The 19059-nt window shown below is 39.0% G+C and overlaps 2 long non-coding RNA genes across 2 annotated transcripts; one reads left to right on the forward strand and one right to left on the reverse strand.

The window, feature by feature from the left end:
- The first annotated feature begins 646 nt into the window (after nt 1-646).
- Nucleotides 647-11374, forward strand: LOC140590909 (uncharacterized). The gene is made up of 3 exons (XR_011991814.1): nt 647-725; nt 10925-11058; nt 11276-11374. It is a non-coding gene; the product is annotated as an uncharacterized lncRNA (long non-coding RNA).
- Nucleotides 1793-3391, reverse strand: LOC111839158 (uncharacterized). The gene is made up of 4 exons (XR_002837040.2): nt 3302-3391; nt 3008-3171; nt 2709-2754; nt 1793-2416 (listed from the first exon to the last, which is right to left on the reverse strand). It is a non-coding gene; the product is annotated as an uncharacterized lncRNA (long non-coding RNA).
- Nucleotides 11375-19059: the final 7685 nt, after the last annotated feature.

A 19059-nucleotide genomic window follows, 5' to 3' on the forward strand; every position in this document is an offset into this window, starting at 1 on the left:
AAGAAATTTGCACTACTTTAATGCAAATTTTTAGGAGGCAAAACAAAACTCTTTTGGCTAGGTTGATAACTGTACTGTTTTATTACTTCATCATAATTTATTTTATTTTCTTCAAATATGTTTTCTATAAAAAGAGGAAATGGTTGACTTTCTATAATATGCACACAATGATAAAGAAACAATGTATTGTCAACATAACAGAGAATGATACAGATACTATGACCTGTTTTATTGCTTCATTATACTTTATTTCCTTAAAAATCATGTGAAATATAAAACAGAGTAGAAAAATCTTATGTCCACAAAAAACAGAAATGCAGAAACATGTATGTCATATTATTGTCTATTTTGCTTAGCAAGCATGTTTTATTTAAAATTTCCTTAAATTTTATTTTGATTACTTTGGACTTTCAAAACATTTATTGGGATAGTATAGGGATAGTGGTCTTAAATAAGCAAAGCTTGAAATTATTTAACTGCTGCAATATAGAGGATGGCAAAAAATGCCCTGATATTGCGATACATTTTTTTTAGTCATGCAGAGGTCGTAAGTAGACTGTGTCGGTCTATGGCCCCGGTCAGTGGCTGGCTATGGAGCGCTGGTGCGAGGCTTGCCTTTAAGGACGCCCCCCAAGCCACTGGCAGGAGCTGATGTTGGCTTTTATCAAACGACGTCTGCGAGCTGAAACCCCACTGAGACGGATGCAGAGACAGATGGACTACAGGTACTACCCTCCGTCTCATTCCAAAATGGAGCTGCTAAATTATTTTACAGGAGCCGCAGAGACTGCCATTAATTTCTGACACCAGGCAGCCACCTCTCTTGTCACCAACCGTATGCTGCCCCTCTGTTCTTATTCTATTAAATCTTGAAGGGAAAGGAGAAGGTTCAACCTAAATGTCAATGTGCAGTCCTGGGTTTAATTGTCGCCCAAGCAAACCCCCTCTCATCATTTCCTCTCCATTATTATAAATGATTTCAGCAGGTCAGGATCCAGAGACGCATTCACTGCAAATAATCTCCTGTTTTCTCTTTATTATTTTATTATACAGTATACTTTGTATCTGCTTTTGTTTCTTTTTATCTTTTGTAACAGCGTACAATACCGCCTCTCCCAAATGGTGTGCTGACTCAATGGGTAACACTGCTATCTCACACCTTCCAAAGGTCACCGGTTTGAATCTAACCCCTGCTTTTCCTCCTGGGCTTCCCTTTGGCTGCTCATGTTTCCTTCCACAGTTCATGGTCATGTGCTTCAGTGAAAATGATGACTATGGCTGAGTACTCTGCGACGGATTGGCCTTGTATTTAGGTTGTGTTTAAATAAAGAAAATTCCAACAGTATTTTTATTACTGAAAAAAATATATTGAAGTATAAGCCTTACTTATAAAAAGGAGTTTAAGATGATAAATGCAACAATAAATTCTCATAGTGGGAGGATTGTAATACATTTGTTATTTTTTTCAATGGTTATTTATCCTTCGTTAATTATTTCATTACCCTGTATTATTGTGAGGCTACATCCTGAATTGCCAAATCACTTTTCTGCTGTTTCCACAGCCTGTAATGCAATGCACACATCCACGTATGTAATCTATCAAAAGGTAATGAAGCTTTTAGAAATATATGGCCACATTTGATATATTTTTGTGTCAATTGTAAGTTTTACAAATGCATGTAGTTTAACAGGGAAAAGCTATGGCATTACAACTATTGCGGCTCTTAAAATCCCCATCAATATATAATAAGGTGGGTGCCTGAGAAAATTAAGCATCCTTGATTATGTCTCACTTGCTGAGGGGCCGTAGCACCACTTGTCAATATAATTAAATTCACTGGGTCAGCTCAATCCCCTCTGCCCTTACTAGAGGAGCAGCTCTTGCCACTACCATAAAGGTCACTACAAGCCTTTATCCTTTATCTCAAATACAATTAGCCCAGAGATCATGCACAGTTCATAAAGAATTATATTCTGTGATACATAGGGATGCACTAAAATCAAAACCTAAATATGAATATATAGGCCTACACTGGCCATCTACTACAAAATAAATGCCAGAGATTTCAGCTGAAGAAAAATAATACTTAAACATAACCATGATGATGATTATGACTCTTATTGTTATTGCTGTTGTTGTTGTAATTAATTACAATACGTAGTGCAAGAGTAATTCCTGACATATACTTTTTGTGAGACTATTAAACACTTAAGACCACAATCCGATATAATTCATGTTCCCGTATAATTCACCTGATTCTATTACAGCAGTATCTCCCACAAAATCGCCTGCAGAATTATTAAAAAATTTTCTCACCCCTATATGAGTTGACACCATCCATCCATTTACCATATGCTGTCAGGGTCCTGGGCTGTCATTAACAAATTTGACTGAGTAGTTTTTCAGTTGCTGGTGCTATAAAAAAGTATAAATTCTGGTTACATTCATCCTCCAACCATGCCTATAAATTAAGGTTGGACTTAAGGAATCTTTACACTATGAAGTTACACCAACTCTGAAATCACTCTTATGACATTTGATGCAAGAATATTATACAGCCCTAAGCCTGTCGTGACTTCTTCACCATATCTTGCTGAAAGAGCTCCCAAGCCACACTTAGTAGTATGTCATATTTCAGACAGCCTTAATAACAGTAGAACTGTGCCTACAGTATACAGCTACAGCTTTTGAGGTTCAATTCCCGCACCTGGTTCTATGTGTGCTGTTCTTCCAGTGTTAGCATAGGTTTCCTCCTGTAATCAAAACCCACATGCCATTAAATTGCCCTAAGTGTACTGTACTGTATGCCCTATGATGGATTGACATCCCATCCAGAATCACCATGACCTTGTACTGGATAAATGGTTAAGGAAGATAGATGGATTGATGGTTAAAATGTTAGCTCTGCTACATTATACTTTTATGACTGAAAGAATTTTTAAGCATTCGTTTGAAATTTCAGATGTTGTGAATTAAATGTTACATTATTATAAGGTGTCTGATTACCTGTAAATGATGGATTTTTAATAGGTTTTTCATACAATTTTCCTCTGCTTTCGTGACACATTAATTAAAGCTTAATATCTTCACAACCATTGATTGTACAGGATCAGCGTCTACCAAGAAGTTGTCCAGCTCAATATAAATACCAATTCTGCCAGTTAGGAACCCTGTAAAAAAGGCCACATTTAAAGTTTCCACAGTTGAAATGTCAGTTATCTATATAATAATTAAAGAGGAAAAAATCTATATTGATTCTCAAACCAATAAAATATGACATTATAAGAAGTGAACCCCAACCTCTCTCAAGAGCTCTCCAAAATGCAAATGGGAGAAGATAATCTTAAATAAAATAATTTTTCTCCGTGCCATAAAAATATAAATGTATTATTCCATCCTTCTTCAGACCACTTATCTTCATCAGGGTTGCCTGCAGCCTATCTGGTGAGCCATGCCGGGCCGTTTGTGACCATTTTGAACCCAAGGTGAGAGTCAAAATGGTTGCCCTTCACCACAAACAAGGCACAGTTGTCATAATGCTTTAGTTTCAGCATGTAAACACAGCATAGCTCCATTTAAGTTCTTAAATTCAAATCAGTTTTTTTTATTATTATTAATATACTTCAATATCATTTACCATTGTCTTGCATCAGGCAGCATGGTGGCGCAGTTGTCCTGCATGGGTTCAGTCCCGGGTCCTTTCTGTGTGGAGTTTGCATGCTCTCACTGTTTTTGCCGGGGGCTCTGATTTCCTCCCACAGTCCAAAAGCGCGTGGGGTAGGCTGATTGGTCTAAACTGGTCCAGTAGTTGTTGGCACCCGCCCAGGGTTGGTTCCCACCTGTGCCCGTTGTTCCCGGGATAGGCTCCGGGCCCCCCGCAACCCCAGTGGGGATCAAGCAGTTATGATAATGGATGGATGGATTATCTTATAACATCAAAGATTGGCAGCATTTCAATTAAATGAATTTAATTACTTTTGAGTATTTTGTAGGTTTTTTTGCTGGATGAAATTTGTAACAAAACACTTCGAGAGATTGTAGTTTATGTATTTAAAATATTTTAAATAGTTAAAATATATAATTTTGTTTATTTATTTTCTGCCATTTTAATAACTTTCATCACCAGGCTTGCAGGCTTAAATATAGCCTATCACTGGCTAGATGCAGGCAAATCACGGGATACAAGATATTTTGGTGCAAGTGTGTCGTGAAATATACTATAAGATATTGTTCACTGAATGTAATTATACGACAGAAAAATAGAGCAATTTACAATGCTGTACTCTAGAAGTGAATTGCTAGAGGTATTCTAGTTAATTTTAACAGGCCTGCTCAGCCAGTGGCATGCCATGTATGGAAAACTATTAGTGATAAATGATGCTAGCTAATTTTTGTTCCTAACGGCAAAACTGTTTTCAATCAGATAAACGTAGGCGTTTTTATTGCCACAGCCTGTGTAAAAGGGAGAACTGACTGGTGAACTTGACGTTGATGACGTTGCATGATGATCATATATATCACAGCCCCTCGTTACGGTTGTTTTTTTTTTAGCCGTTTTCCTAATGTAAGGAGAAAAAAATCACGTATTATAATTAACATGTTGACCCGAATATAAGACGATGATTTTTTATAAGACGAAACCCTGAAAAACTGGTGTCGTCTTATATTCGGGGACGATATTTTGTAACGAGTGTTTTGACTTACCGTAGTATAGAATCCCCGTAAGATTTCCCGCGTGCGCTTGAAAGTGAAAGAGGCGTGAGTGTCACACGCCAGATCCGTGACAGTTGGCGGCCCTAGCAAAGTTCGTGCTTAGCGGGTGTCCTTGAGTGTCGTTTAAATCGTTGGCTTCCCTGGCTGCGCCAGTATTAAACCGATAGTGGCTGTTATTGAAGATCGTAACATTCATTCAAGAGCTGTTATATCATTTATTAATATGGCTCAACCTTTCTCCGCACTATGTTTTTTTTTTGCACTCCATGCGGGTCTGTATGGAAGTAAATTAATGACAAAAGTCATTGATGAAAAAAAACACGTTGAATTACACTTATCGAATAAAAACGCATTGCATTAATGACGCTTTGAATTTTTGGGGACTGTAATTTAATATGTGCATACATTTAAACATTGAACATATCAACTGAAAACATTTCAATCGTAATTTCATTGCTTAAATATTCAGTACAAAAATATTCGGCTTTCAAAATTCGGTTCCAAAAGATACGTATTTTAAAGTGCATGTTTATAATTCAACCACATGAATTCAGTTCATTTAACTTTGCCTCAAAATAAATTTGAAAATTCAGTTGAAAATATTCCATGTGTTTTATTCGCATCTTTATTATTCAAGCAGTAACATTCAGTCCTCTTATTTCTGCTTTACAATATTCAGTCCCGTTATTTTCGCTGTTTCAAATACGCTGCCACAATTTCAGTGGTTTAAAATACGATCTGAAATCAAACCCTCTACATCCGGGACTAGCAGGATGAGCCATAGATTGCCGATAGCGTTCTCTTCGGGAACCGCGATCAAAATAGAGCAAGCGATCAGTACAAGTACTGATTGACTTGGCAGCAGATTTTTGTTGATTGTGTTATTTATGTTTCTTGATGTTTACTGGTCAATACGATAACTTATTGCAACCCCAACTAGTAGGTTTTTATGTAAGTAATTCGCTAGCTGCATTAATTATCACCAAACTTTTCCTGTATTAAAAAAAAGTGCAAATGTGTGATATTTCTCCAGCGAAATTGTTGCAAAGAGTAAACTGAATGCAATCAACAATGTAAAAACAAATCATACTTAAACAAGGCATATATCATGTAATAAATATTTTATTCATGCTAATGTTGTTATTGTTATACCTGTGGTTCAGTCACTTATACTCGTGCACAATATGCTTGCAAATACTTTAAAAACAAATGATCACAAGTATTGGCCTATATTTATATATTAACATAATAAAGTAATACTAAACAATAACACACACCAACAAATAAAACACTTTTAAATTCAAATGCCTTCGAATTTATTTACACGTTTTTTCTGCAGAAATGTACGGTGGCCGAGAGAGCTCAACGCGCTGCAACTTCAGAAAACACATGCAAACAGAAAAAAACCACAACAAATTAAAAAACGTCTCCATCAGTTTGACAACACAGGCGCTGCAAATACGGAAACGCGCTGCAAACACACGAACGCGCAGCAAACACACGAACGCGCTGCAAACACAAAAAACGCGCTGCAAATAGCAGGGACCACAACGGAAATGTTTCAGGGGGACCTCAAAAAGTGACAAACCCATTTGGGAGAGAGGGCCCTGGGGCCTTGTGTGCAGTTGTTCCGCCACTGGTTGAGTCATACGGTCAGGTGCAAAAAAAGACAAAAAAAAAAGAGAATCATACAATCGATTTTAGAATCGATTCATTACAACGGACAGTTCAAAGGAATCGAATCGGTTAATTGAGTCGAACTTCCCATCACTATCGGTTACATAAAAAATCAGCTTTCTGTAATTATTGGTCTGTAGATTTTAGGCATGTGTAGATAAAATGATATGTGATCGCAATATAATCACAAAAGAATGTATTTTGTTATAATGGTTCTCTTTTAGATACACATTACATTTAAAAAAAAATGTTACATCTCCAGGCTGGTTTGGCTACTATCATATTTATCATCCCACATTGCATTCTTGCCTTGGTAATGACCAGTTAAAAGTATTGTTTGCTATTCATCAATTATTTGGTGAATCAGGAAAAACATGTTTAAAGGTGAGTGAGTGCTTTAGTCAAGGGAAATGGTTTTGGGGAAAAAACTAATTTGTTGAGAAAGAGAGGAGCTTAGTGGACATGCCATGAAAAATTTATATGTATCTTTATTGGACAACAGAGTAAAAAAAAATCTATCAGAAACTGGAAATATATGTGCACAAGCAATTACAGCAGATCAACTGAATGAACGCATTCCAGAGTCCAGAATTTCCCAGACTGTCACCTCTAGCCAAGCCATACATAAACAGTTACTTAAAAGGAAATGGGAATCCTGTAATCTTCCTGAACAACTGTTTACTGACATCTCTAATTCAGGTTGACTTGGGCATTGAATTGTATACTGCTAACTATAATGTGAATATGAAGTAATCAAATGCTCTTCCAAGCTTCACAACAGCTGCCTTAGACAGTTACTGTCCAACACAAGTAACCCAGAAGTGATATTTTAACTAACCATGAACAGCTTCTTAATTTTTAGTTATTGTTTCTGAACAAAGTGTGCGTGACACAACAGTCAAAATCCTTCAGCACCCATTTCCTTATTTATATATTTCTATCATTTTCAATTGATGATGAAAGAGGCAATATTATTTGTGTCACCTAGTTTGCCAGAGCAAACTGTCTAATCCCTCTTGGACAAGATGTGCTTAGAGGGCAAGTATGAGCCACATTGTCATATAAAACTTGAGCTCTTAATGTAGCACTTCAGATTAATACACCCATAAACCACTCAGAGATTTTAAGGAAGTGTGAAATATATGATTGGGGAAAAATCATATGTATTTTTTACTATACTCTGTATGCTTCATTTAAATCAAAATCAAGTATAGCAAATACAGTACATACATTATTTGTATATTATTTCATAACTTTGACAACAGGAACATAACCTATAACATATATTATATGATATTTATACACTGTTATATTTTGCAACAGAAGTCCATAACCTCAGTAATCCTCCTTTTCATTCAGCAGACCAAGATACCAGCAATACCGGTCAAACAACCAGAGCAGATCTAAGAACATGGCCTGACAACATGCATTGCTTTTAAACCACTTAAAGTTCTTGTGTTGTACACCTTAGACCGCATTAACCTCTTGAAAGGTACTGGAAAGCTCTTTGGTCTTACCACTGTAAAAGTCGCATAAGGATTATCAGAGCAGAATGGCAGTTCCAGATGCGCGGACTCCTCCCCCAAAGGAAACTCTGAACTTTATTGAAGGAAAGAGGAAGGAGATGGAAAGAAAGCTTTTGGGGCCATCCATCTTCCAAATTCTCTCATCATTTGTGGTGAGTCACACCTTTCACATAAAATACTATAGAGTCCAAAACATATCATTACATGAATTGGTATCTCTAAATTAACAATAGTGTGAGTATTTGTATATCCTAATTATTCATACCCATAGACAAAAATGACCTCAAGCTACACTGAATTCACTGGCGCTGTTGCTAGCTGAATTCTTAATTGAGTTGTATTCTTAATTGTCCAGTACCCAGCAATTAATTTAGCAAAGAAGGGTTTTAATGTCCTTTACCCATCATTCATTTCTGGTGCTATAGTTAGTCTTTAGTATTGGCTTACTAATTGTGGTGCTAAATCTTCAGTAGGTGCTTTATTGAGAGAGTAGGAGCACAAACTTATTAACAGGTAGAACTTTTCACACATGCATAAAAATATGATCACTGTAGGTTTTGTGTGCACATAGTGCAGTGTAGACATGCACACATGCTCAGCATGTATTCAAAAATTTATCTGGTTCTTTCTGATATTGTGATGAATCCAATCACCAGTTTAAAGAAAAAGCAGAGAAGCAGTGGAGAAACACTTTCAGGGAAATATATTTTGGATAGCTGTCAGTTGTTTCAAAATTGCATGGGATCTGTTTTGAGTACATCTGAGTTATTCCAATAGTGGTGTTTCTGCATTTTGTCCTCTCCTTAACAACCCTCCCCCAACTCACACCCCCACATCATGGCAAAATGAGGAATAAACACATTAGTTGATTCTGACATTGTGATGCCGATATTGAATACATTATATAAAAAGTATATATTTTAAGACAAGTTAACGCATTTTTCTGAATCCTCCAGCCCGTCTGATTCTGTAGTCCATGATGGTTGGTTGATCAATTTAATGCTGAAACATGTGAAAGACCAAACAATAGATGTTTCTCTTTTCACACCAAAAATACATGATGATAATATTTATTAGCTGTGCTTTTTCAGAACCAATATAAAATACAAGAAAGAAAGAAAGAAAAACTTCTAGTGATCCTGAAGCAATGTCAGTTGACGTTCCCCAGGTCAGGCTACTGATCATTTAACATATATCACATTTTTACATTTCCAATTTCACAGTACATATCTGGCTAGGATAACTGCGATAAACAGTAGTGTTTTGTTATTGAGTAGAAGGTCAGAGTTACTCAGTCCCCTGAAGAGTAACAGTTCTGCTGAGGCAGAGATTTTGTGGCCAAGGATCAGTGACAGGATGGATGTTGTGTTCAGAAAGGCATTTCCAAATAGGACAGTTATAAATCCTGGAAACAGGCTGTTTCTGATGTGATCATTCTGCTGTAGTAGGTTTTGCTGTATAGCAGAGCAGGGATATAAAGTTGTCAGCTGCCCAGTACTCTTAGTTCTGAGATGTTGAAAGGTAATTCTGCTGTATTGTATTCTTGATAAAGGTGCAATTGAACTGTATTAAAATGTGTTTTAGGCTGGTCGTGCTTAACATGGTCTATAGCTAAATATATATATAATTTTTACACATATTATTGAATTTATAATTAAAATTGCACATTGCGCACATAGCAAATTTATTATTAAATTTATACTTAAATTTTACACAAAGCAATATACAAGTCAGGCAAATAGCACACCGCAACTACCAGAATCAAATTCCTTGTACAGGTATGTGTAAACTTGGTTCGGATTCTGATACATTCTGTCAAGGAGTCAAATAGACATGATTGCAGCTAGACTGAGCTTCCAATGAATGCCCAGGTACAAGTGTGAGCAGTACTGGAGCAGGAGATACACGACAACTTCTAAAAAGCAAGACCTTAATAAGACTATTCAAGGACCAGAAGTGCAATATTAGAACATTCAGGGAAGGTAAAGAGGCATCAGGCTTATGGTTTATGGAACGCATGAGTCTTGAGGCATTTCATGAAGATGCAGAGGGAGTCAGATGTGGTTCAGCAGCTCATTCCACCATCGGGGAACCACACAAGGGAATCTTCTCATGTGGTGGAGGAATCTCCAAGCAGGGTTGTTTGCTGATTGAAGGGTTAAAATGGTCCTTTTGATGGAGCTGGGTGCTTGTTCATTGATGGACCTGTAAGCCAGCACCGAGGAATAGATGTGAGAGCCAACAGGGAGCCAGTGAAGAAATGCCACCAGATATCAAACAAAGGGTTATGGCGGAGAGTTGAGTATATATGGTACCACTGTACTATGAGTGAATGCCCTTGTAGACCTCTGCAGGCTATTTTGGCTATTCCAGCAGACGGACATCGAAAGGGTAATATAATGTCCTTTCAAGTAAATAACATCACATGCCATTCTATCTATCTATCTACAGTATCTATCTATCGGGAATATCTGACTTAACTGAAGGGAGGAATTATGACACACAGGGAATTTGGGAAGAAGGATCTGGATTTTCTCTTTTGAGGGTGAAGGGAGAAGTAGGCGGGTTTCAGTATTTTCAGTGGGTTTCAGTATTTTGAAATAATAATGGACACCAAAAAAAAAAAAACGCTCTCCGCATAGCCTTATTGGAGGGCAATGGACATTAATATGGCACCTTATATTGAATATAAGATAAACATACATGTGCTACAAATTACAATGATTTTTTAAATACGCATATGTGAGGTAAGAAAATGGCGTATGAGAATTAGGGGGAATCCTTCCGAAGAAGTGCCTGGTGAACATAGTCATCTGTCGGTAGCCCGTTCCACCTGTCCTTATTGTCAATGTGTAATTTCTGGCACACCTAAGTTTTTCCCTAAAGAGGTGCCAAAGCCCAGGAGCAAATACTGCCAGCAGGCATCATGCAGAGTTTGCTGTTAGAGAATCAGGATGCATGAGACAAGAGGGATTGCAGCAAGGAGAAATATTTCATGTCCTCACAGAGCCACAGAGACGCTATAAGGCCTTCACCCAGTGGAGCTCCCAGACTACTAGCAGCTGTGCACTCCAGTCAGGTTCACGTACTCGATGACATTCCTGCGCAGCGGAAGCCGGAACAGCTCGTCTTCACTTCAAGGTAGCTAAAGGGCAGGACTGTTGATGTTGTGATTCTCTGGGCTGCTTCTGCAGATATCACTGACAGTCCTATTGGTCCATCTCCCTAGCAACATAGTTAAAAAAATATAGTGCTCTAAAGAACATGAAGCAGCAGCAGCATACAGTATTTCACCGTGATGCTTCCAGTAATGTCACCCATTGTTCTGGGTCTTTTTTTTTCTCCCCATCCAATGCAGCAGAAGTGAGAGTTTTCATGAAGTGTGGCAAGTGGAAGGAGGAAGATAAATTGCAGGCAAACATGGTGACGGTATTTGGTTGAATTGTTATTAAAGCCCCTGTCATGGCGGATTCAGCTTCAGAGATTTCTGAGTGCTGTTGTCAGGTTGCTTAGAGGGCACCTGCGCCTGTTTGTGCAATAAAATTACTAGCTTCAGCATGCATATTGTGGCATTTATTAAATCATCCCGTAATTCATTGGGAATGTGAAGATTCACTGTGCTCAGGGCTATTAGACTGTGGAAAAACGGCAAACCTGATAGCGAAAGACATTTATCAAAATCTGGTTTAGGACCCAAACCTTTATAAAGAGGGTCAACATAGGATGCTCCTTTATAAACTGAACAAAATACAAATTTCAGCAGAGTATTTTTTTATTCTAGATTACATCTAAGTGACCAGTATGGGGCGACAGCAAATACATAACAAATGAGTGTGATCTTCCTTCCAGTAAGAATGAAATGGAATATTTCAAAGTACATTTATAAAGGTACCAGTTTCTATCCTTATGATGAAACCAATCACCCATTATGTCTATATGTTATGTGGTACATTTTAAATGCTGCTGGAAGATTCTAGTTTTTTAAAAAAAAATTTAAGATTTAACAAATAAATAAATAAAAATAAAATCCTAGAGTAGATGCATAAAGGCTTGCATGAAAGGATTCCCTTTGACGTTGTGAAGTGCAAAGATAGAATTTATTTAAGCTGAAATTTTCAAATATGCTATAAATAAATGCATAGCTTAAAAAAAAAACTATATTCAGTTTGAAAATGTCTACTATCCTGTAAAGGAGAATAAATGTATGACATTTGAAATATGATGATAAAAATTTGATTAAAAAATTGCACACGGTTTCTTCCATGCAATAAAACCAGACATGAATTTATATTTCTGACTTTTGCAAAATGTCTTTTTAAATTATTCACATAACCACATGAAACATAATTCCTGACAAGGTAACTGCACTGAACTGCATTTCAGACTGAGGGCGGCGCATCATAGCATCAGTAATAATTCTCTCACCAAAACATTCAGGCTTTCTAACCTAAAATGCAACGAACTTAACAAATAAAGCATTTCCTATTTTGCCGGTGTGATGTTTTCTCTGTCCCCTTCATTCACTCCCTTCCATCTAGCATTAGACACAGAATGTATGTCATTTTGTTTAATCATTCCTCTTGCAATAAACTTAATATGTTTGTTTTTCTTAGAGGTAGTCAACTGTAAGCTTGAAATACCTTTTACAATTCTTTTAAACCCCATTTTAACATCTAAGTTTTGCATTTCATTCCTGCAAAGATTTTAAATAAAACCTTTATCCCTAAAGTTATGTTAAATCGTCATTGGATCAAGCAGAAAGGTTGACTCTTCATGATTATTTCTGTTTTATTGTTTGGTGTTTTGAATGTCTGGTACTGTAAACATAAATATTGCAGCTGATTCAGCTGTTAAACTGCTGAATTAGAATTAATTTCAGATTGCCTGCTACTACATGAACATACTGAACAAATTTACAAATGTTTGCATCTATTTGGACATAAATTACTGTTTATGCACCCCTTTGTGCTATTTCCTTACTATTAGTCTCAAGCTCTGATTCTTATTTCTGTAGAGACATTGCCATCTAGTGCTGAAAGAATGCAAATTCGCCATCTAAAATACAAAAGCCCCTATGAGTAAATTACAGTCTTACTGTGTTTCTTATAAAGTAATACAGATAGCTCTAGTTTTTAGTTAAAAATATGTTTTTAAAAAGGCACCAACATGTTTTTATAGTGTATACATGTTAGCTAGAATACATATACAGCACATTAAGAAGCTGATAATGAAGACCAGAATTAGTGAGTAGTCTGCTAGTAAGGTCTTCAGATCACTGGGGCTTGATATTTTGATCAGCTTTCCTAACAAGTGAGCCTATAGGTTTTGAAGACTAAGCGCTAATAGTGAATTTTAAATAAAATAAAATAAAGTCTGTAAGGAAGATTTTACCACTGTTCAGACTGAAGTGCTTCAAACAAAAGAAAAAGTGAAATGAAATTTTTAAATAACTAGATGATTTAAATAGCCTTGTTATTAAAATAAATCTTGCTTCTCCAAAAGCATCCATTTTGATATACGTAGCTTAGTACTGCATTAACTGAGCTGTTGGAAATCCATCTATCTATCCACCCATTTATCTTCTGACCACTTATCCAATACAGGGACATGAGGAGAGGAGGGCATGGGACCTATGTCAGGGGCATTAAGAGGGCTTGGGGCCTATGCCATGGCAATAGGAGGGCTTGGAGCTTATATCAGGGGTATGAGGAGGGCTTGGAGCCCATACCAGGGTTATGAAGAAGGCTTGGAGCCTATGCCAGGGTCAGGAAGAGGGCTTGGAGTCTATGTCAGGGGCATGAGGAGGGCTTGGAATCTATACCAGGGGCGTGAGGAGGGCTTAGAGCCTATACCAGGGGTATGAGGAGGGTTTGGAGCCTATACCAGGGTCATGATGAGGGCTTGAAGCCTATGCTAGGGGTATGAGGAGGGCTTGGTGCCTATGCCAGGGACATGAGGAGGGCTTGGTGCTTATTCCAGGGACATGAGGAGGGATCGGAGTCCATGTCAGTGCCATGAGGAGGGATCGGAGTCCATGTCAGGGGCATGAGGAGGGATCGGAGTCCATGTCAGGGACATGAGGAGGGATCGGAGTCCATGTCAGGGGCATGAGGAGGGATCGGAGTCCATGTCAGTGCCATGAGGAGGGATCGGAGTCCATGTCAGGGACATGAGGAGGGATCGGAGTCCATGTCAGGGGCATGAGGAGGGATCGGAGTCCATGTCAGGGACATGAGGAGGGATCGGAGTCCATGTCAGGGACATGAGGAGGGATCGGAATCCATGTCAGGGGCATGAGGAGGGATCGGAGTCCATGTCAGGGGCATGAGGAGGGATCGGAGTCCATGTCAAGGACATGAGGAGGGATCGGAGTCCATGTCAGGGGCATGAGGAGGGATCGGAGTCCATGTCAGGGGCATGAGGAGGGATCGGAGTCCATGTCAGGGGCATGAGGAGGGATCGGAGTCCATGTCAGCGGCATGAGGAGGGATCGGAGTCCATGTCAGGGGCATGAGGAGGGATCGGAGTCCATGTCAGGGGCATGAGGAGGGATCGGAGTCCATGTCAGGGGCATGAGGAGGGATCGGAGTCCATGTCAGCGGCATGAGGAGGGATCGGAGTCCATGTCAGGGACATGAGGAGGGATCGGAGTCCATGTCAGGGGCATGAGGAGGGATCGGAGTCCATGTCAGGGGCATGAGGAGGGATCGGAGTCCATGTCAGGGGCATGAGGAGGGATCGGAGTCCATGTCAGTGCCATGAGGAGGGATCGGAGTCCATGTCAGGGGCATGAGGAGGGATCGGAGTCCATGTCAGGGGCATGAGGAGGGATCGGAGTCCATGTCAGGGACATGAGGAGGGATCGGAGTCCATGTCAGGGACATGAGGAGGGATCGGAGTCCATGTCAGGGACATGAGGAGGGATCGGAGTCCATGTCAGGGGCATGAGGAGGGATCGGAGTCCATGTCAGGGGCATGAGGAGGGATCGGAGTCCATGTCAGGGGGCATGAGGAGGGATCGGAGTCCATGTCAGGGGCATGAGGAGGGATCGGAGTCCATGTCAGGGGCATGAGGAGGATCGGAGTCCATGTCAGGGGCATGAGGAGGGATCGGAGTCCATGTCAGGGACATGAGGAGGGATCGGAGTCCATGTCAGGGACATGAGGAGGGATCGGAGTCCATGTCAGGGGCATGAGGAGGGATCGGAGTCCATGTCAGGGACATGAGGAGGGATCGGAGTCCATGTCAGGGACATGAGGAGGGATCGGAGTCCATGTCAGGGGCATGAGGAGGGATCGGAGTCCATGTCAGCGGCATGAGGAGGGATCGGAGTCCATGTCAGGGGCTTGAGGAGGGATCGGAGTCCATGTCAGGGGCATGAGGAGGGATCGGAGTCCATGTCAGGGGCATGAGGAGGGATCGGAGTCCATGTCAGGGACATGAGGAGGGATCGGAGTCCATGTCAGGGGCATGAGGAGGGATCGGAGTCCATGTCAGGGACATGAGGAGGGATCGGAGTCCATGTCAGTGCCATGAGGAGGGATCGGAGTCCATGTCAGGGACATGAGGAGGGATCGGAGTCCATGTCAGGGACATGAGGAGGGATCGGAGTCCATGTCAGCGGCATGAGGAGGGCTGCCTCACAGGATTACAGACTGTTGCGACGCTCACACATGCACACACTTACAAACACTAATCCATATTATAAGCAATAATTTAGTGATGCCAAAACGTTATATCTTTGGACTGTGACAATAGACCAGAATACATGAAAGAAGCATACTGTTGGAAATGTGTTTAAAAAGAGTTTCTTGTGAATTTAAATGGTATATTTACATGAAATACTGCTAATAATATAACATATTTTCAGAAGTATTCTCCTGCTTTTTCATTTCTTCTTAATGTTGCTCAGCCAATGCTCTCTTCACTCTCATTTTAAGCACATTGGCCGGTGCTCTTCTCTTCTCCCACACACCTTCAGTTCCTGTGCCTGTGGTAATTGCAGTTTGTTGATGACCATGTGAAGGGTGTTTGAACTTCAATATTCTAAACACAAAACACGTTTGTGAGGGATTGTATCTTTTCTGTGCCTTTGTTTGGGCATTAAACAGCATTATTGTCAGTTACGTGACATTGGTCACCAGGGTTGCTCAGTAGGTGTTGCTCAAATGGTCCAGTTTCTAACATTTAATATAAATTGTTGTTGAGTTCACCTGTGGTCATCTGCCAGCAGTATGTGTAATCTAGGCTCATCAGTCAGTACCTCTGTCCTGATACAAGAGAAATCTATTAAGTTGAAGTATTTCCCCAATGTGCACACCAGTGTTGGAAATTAAGATACTAAAATGCATTAAATTTGAGTGGTAAGCTGGTATTTAAACAATATAAACCACGTCAACATGAACTTTAGAATTGGTCTTGGGTTTCAATTTAAAAAGAAAACCAAGGTGGATTAAAGGAAATGCACAGAGCCTGGGAGGCGACATGGGAAGAAAAAGAAAAAAGATAAACATTTGCGAGATCTTGCAATACATTAATAACTGTGCTGTGTCCATTTGAAATACAAACGATGGAATTTTGATCTATTTTTCGACTAATAAGTATAAACGTAAACGATACAGACATTTCCAGTTAAGTTGACTTTAAGCATTAAACTTTGTGGGACAATGCACACCATGTAACTTCATGTGTTCTTATATGCATTTATTTATTCATAATTGCACTATGTCTGTTCACTGCCAGTGACTGTAAGAAAGACAGCTTGGCTATTGACATAAAGTCCACACACCACCACTGAGATATTCATAAAAAAATTCGACCATAACTAAATCTGAAAAATGGGTCTTGTTCACTTTTGTTGAAAGCGCTAGAGTTAAGGTTTAAACCCGAACCCACTTCCGTGTAGCCTATGTCTCCCTGATATTCTCCATTGATGATGTATACATGTATGGAAATGGAATTTCAACACCAGTAGAGTTAGTTTTATATGCAGTTTTCCAGCTGTAATATCTTTCAGTGTGTTTTTTTATGTATATATATTTCAGTGTTTGTGTGCGCACTTAATGTTCAACAGTCCATCTGTCTTGCTTAAAATCACTGGCGCTGAATTAGTATAACTAAATGAGTACACAAAATATGAACTTATGGTAGTATGCATTGTCCCACATAGTTTAATGCGTAATGCACACCTAACAGGACATGTCTGTATCACTTAGGTTTATACTTATTAGTCGATAAATAGGCCAAAAATCCATCTTTTGTATTTCAAATGGACACAGCACAGTTATTAATATTTTGCAAGATCTCGCAAATGTTTTTCTTTTTTTTCCCCTCTCGTGTCCCGTATAATACATTATTATAACTAAGGATTCTCACTACCTTTCACATTAGAAAACAAAATGATGGCAACACCAAATCAAAAATTTTTCAGATATTACAGAATGTCCCAACACAAACAAAAAAGACACAAGACATTAAAATAAACCAAACTTTAAAACTGGAGAAAAAAAACAAAAGTAACAATACAAAAGAAATTGGTTAAAATGTAAATGAACTCGATCCAAAGAACTCTTTACATATGAATACAACCAACCTCATCCCATAGCACTTCCACCAGACACTTCTCAGGGTTTTCCTTGCCCTGCTTTTTCTTCTTGTGCTCTTCTTCCTGTCTTCCTGCTTAAATAGGGTTAAGCTATTTAAACACAAAAGGAAATCTCAATATGTGTACTTGACTGTACTTGTGTTCTTGTGTACCTGTTGCACGTCATCTTCATTGCCAAAGACGGGTTCCAATACTAAGAACACAAGTACATCCCAGGATGTTGGTCTTCCTCCGCCCCAAATATCAAGGATATATCAGTTGCATCCGTGCCGAATGAGACCAATCCCATGATTCATTGCACCCCAACTTCCTTCTTGGAAGATTCATTGCACCCCAACTTCCTTCTTGGAAGGCAAATTAGCAAGACCGGTTTTGCCAAGACCACAATGCGGTCTTGGCATTGAGATTCTCCCAAAATCTTTACACCTGCCAGGTAACAGGCAGGAAATAGGCCACCTTTCTTCATGTTTGATAGCACAATCTGAGTGACAGGAGATTCAACCCAATGACCCAAGGGGACAGTGACACCTGGGAGGTATTCCACAAAACAGGATTTCCCAATTAGCTGGGTAACTTAAGCCAAACGTGAAAATTGTCCAACAGGAAAAGAGGTAAGTGACATTCCTATTGGACAATCATTACATTTGTCCCCAATGCAGAGCTAGAGACAGAAGCCATCATGGAGTCGGAGCCAGGAGCCACCTGTTTTGTGGAATACTCTCCTGGAATACATCTTGTATGTAACACATTTTAAAGAATATTAGTCTTCTTTATTTATATGTATAGAGGACCCATGGGGAATTGTAGGAAAATAAACCACTAAAATGAACAGCATGAAAATAAAAAGTAAAGTATGTATGTATGTATGTATTTGTTTGTTTTATGCAGTGGCTAACCCTAAACATTATAAATATCTGCTAAAATTTAGTAAACAAGTATATTTATGACTAGCTAACTCTTTTGCAACAATTAAATTTTTGGATGTCAGAAAAAAAAATATTTGCCATATCCAATCCATAATGGATCATGGTTATTGGAGCTGCAGAAAAAATACTGAGGAATTGACCTGTGTGTCCTCAGTGGTAGGTATGGGAATGACTGTGTGTAGCCTATTGGAAGAAGCACTTTTTCTGAATCTTTTCAGATTTCTGAATGTATTATATATACTTCAGTTCAATATTACAACCAGTCACTTCTGATTTTGAATTAATGTAACAAATGTTGGACAAATCCATGGTCTGAACAAAAATACATAAAAATGTACATCAAGATGAACACATTTACTATGCATGTTTTATTTATCGGTCATTACCGGCAATAAGTAAGTTTTGATGACATACTTCTGCAACGTATTTTGCATAAAAGAAAGACTTCATTAGCCCTTTGATTAAGAAGTGAAACAAATACAATCAAGTAAAACAATCCGGGCTGATCCTCTGTTTTTAAGAACGTTTAGTCTGATTTTAACATTGGCCACTAGATGTCAGCCAGAGCGTATATAAATGCTACTGAATAATAAAGTTCAAGTGAAATACAC

This window comes from Paramormyrops kingsleyae, chromosome 5 (genome assembly GCF_048594095.1).
Source record: "Paramormyrops kingsleyae isolate MSU_618 chromosome 5, PKINGS_0.4, whole genome shotgun sequence".
NCBI lineage: Eukaryota > Metazoa > Chordata > Actinopteri > Osteoglossiformes > Mormyridae > Paramormyrops > Paramormyrops kingsleyae.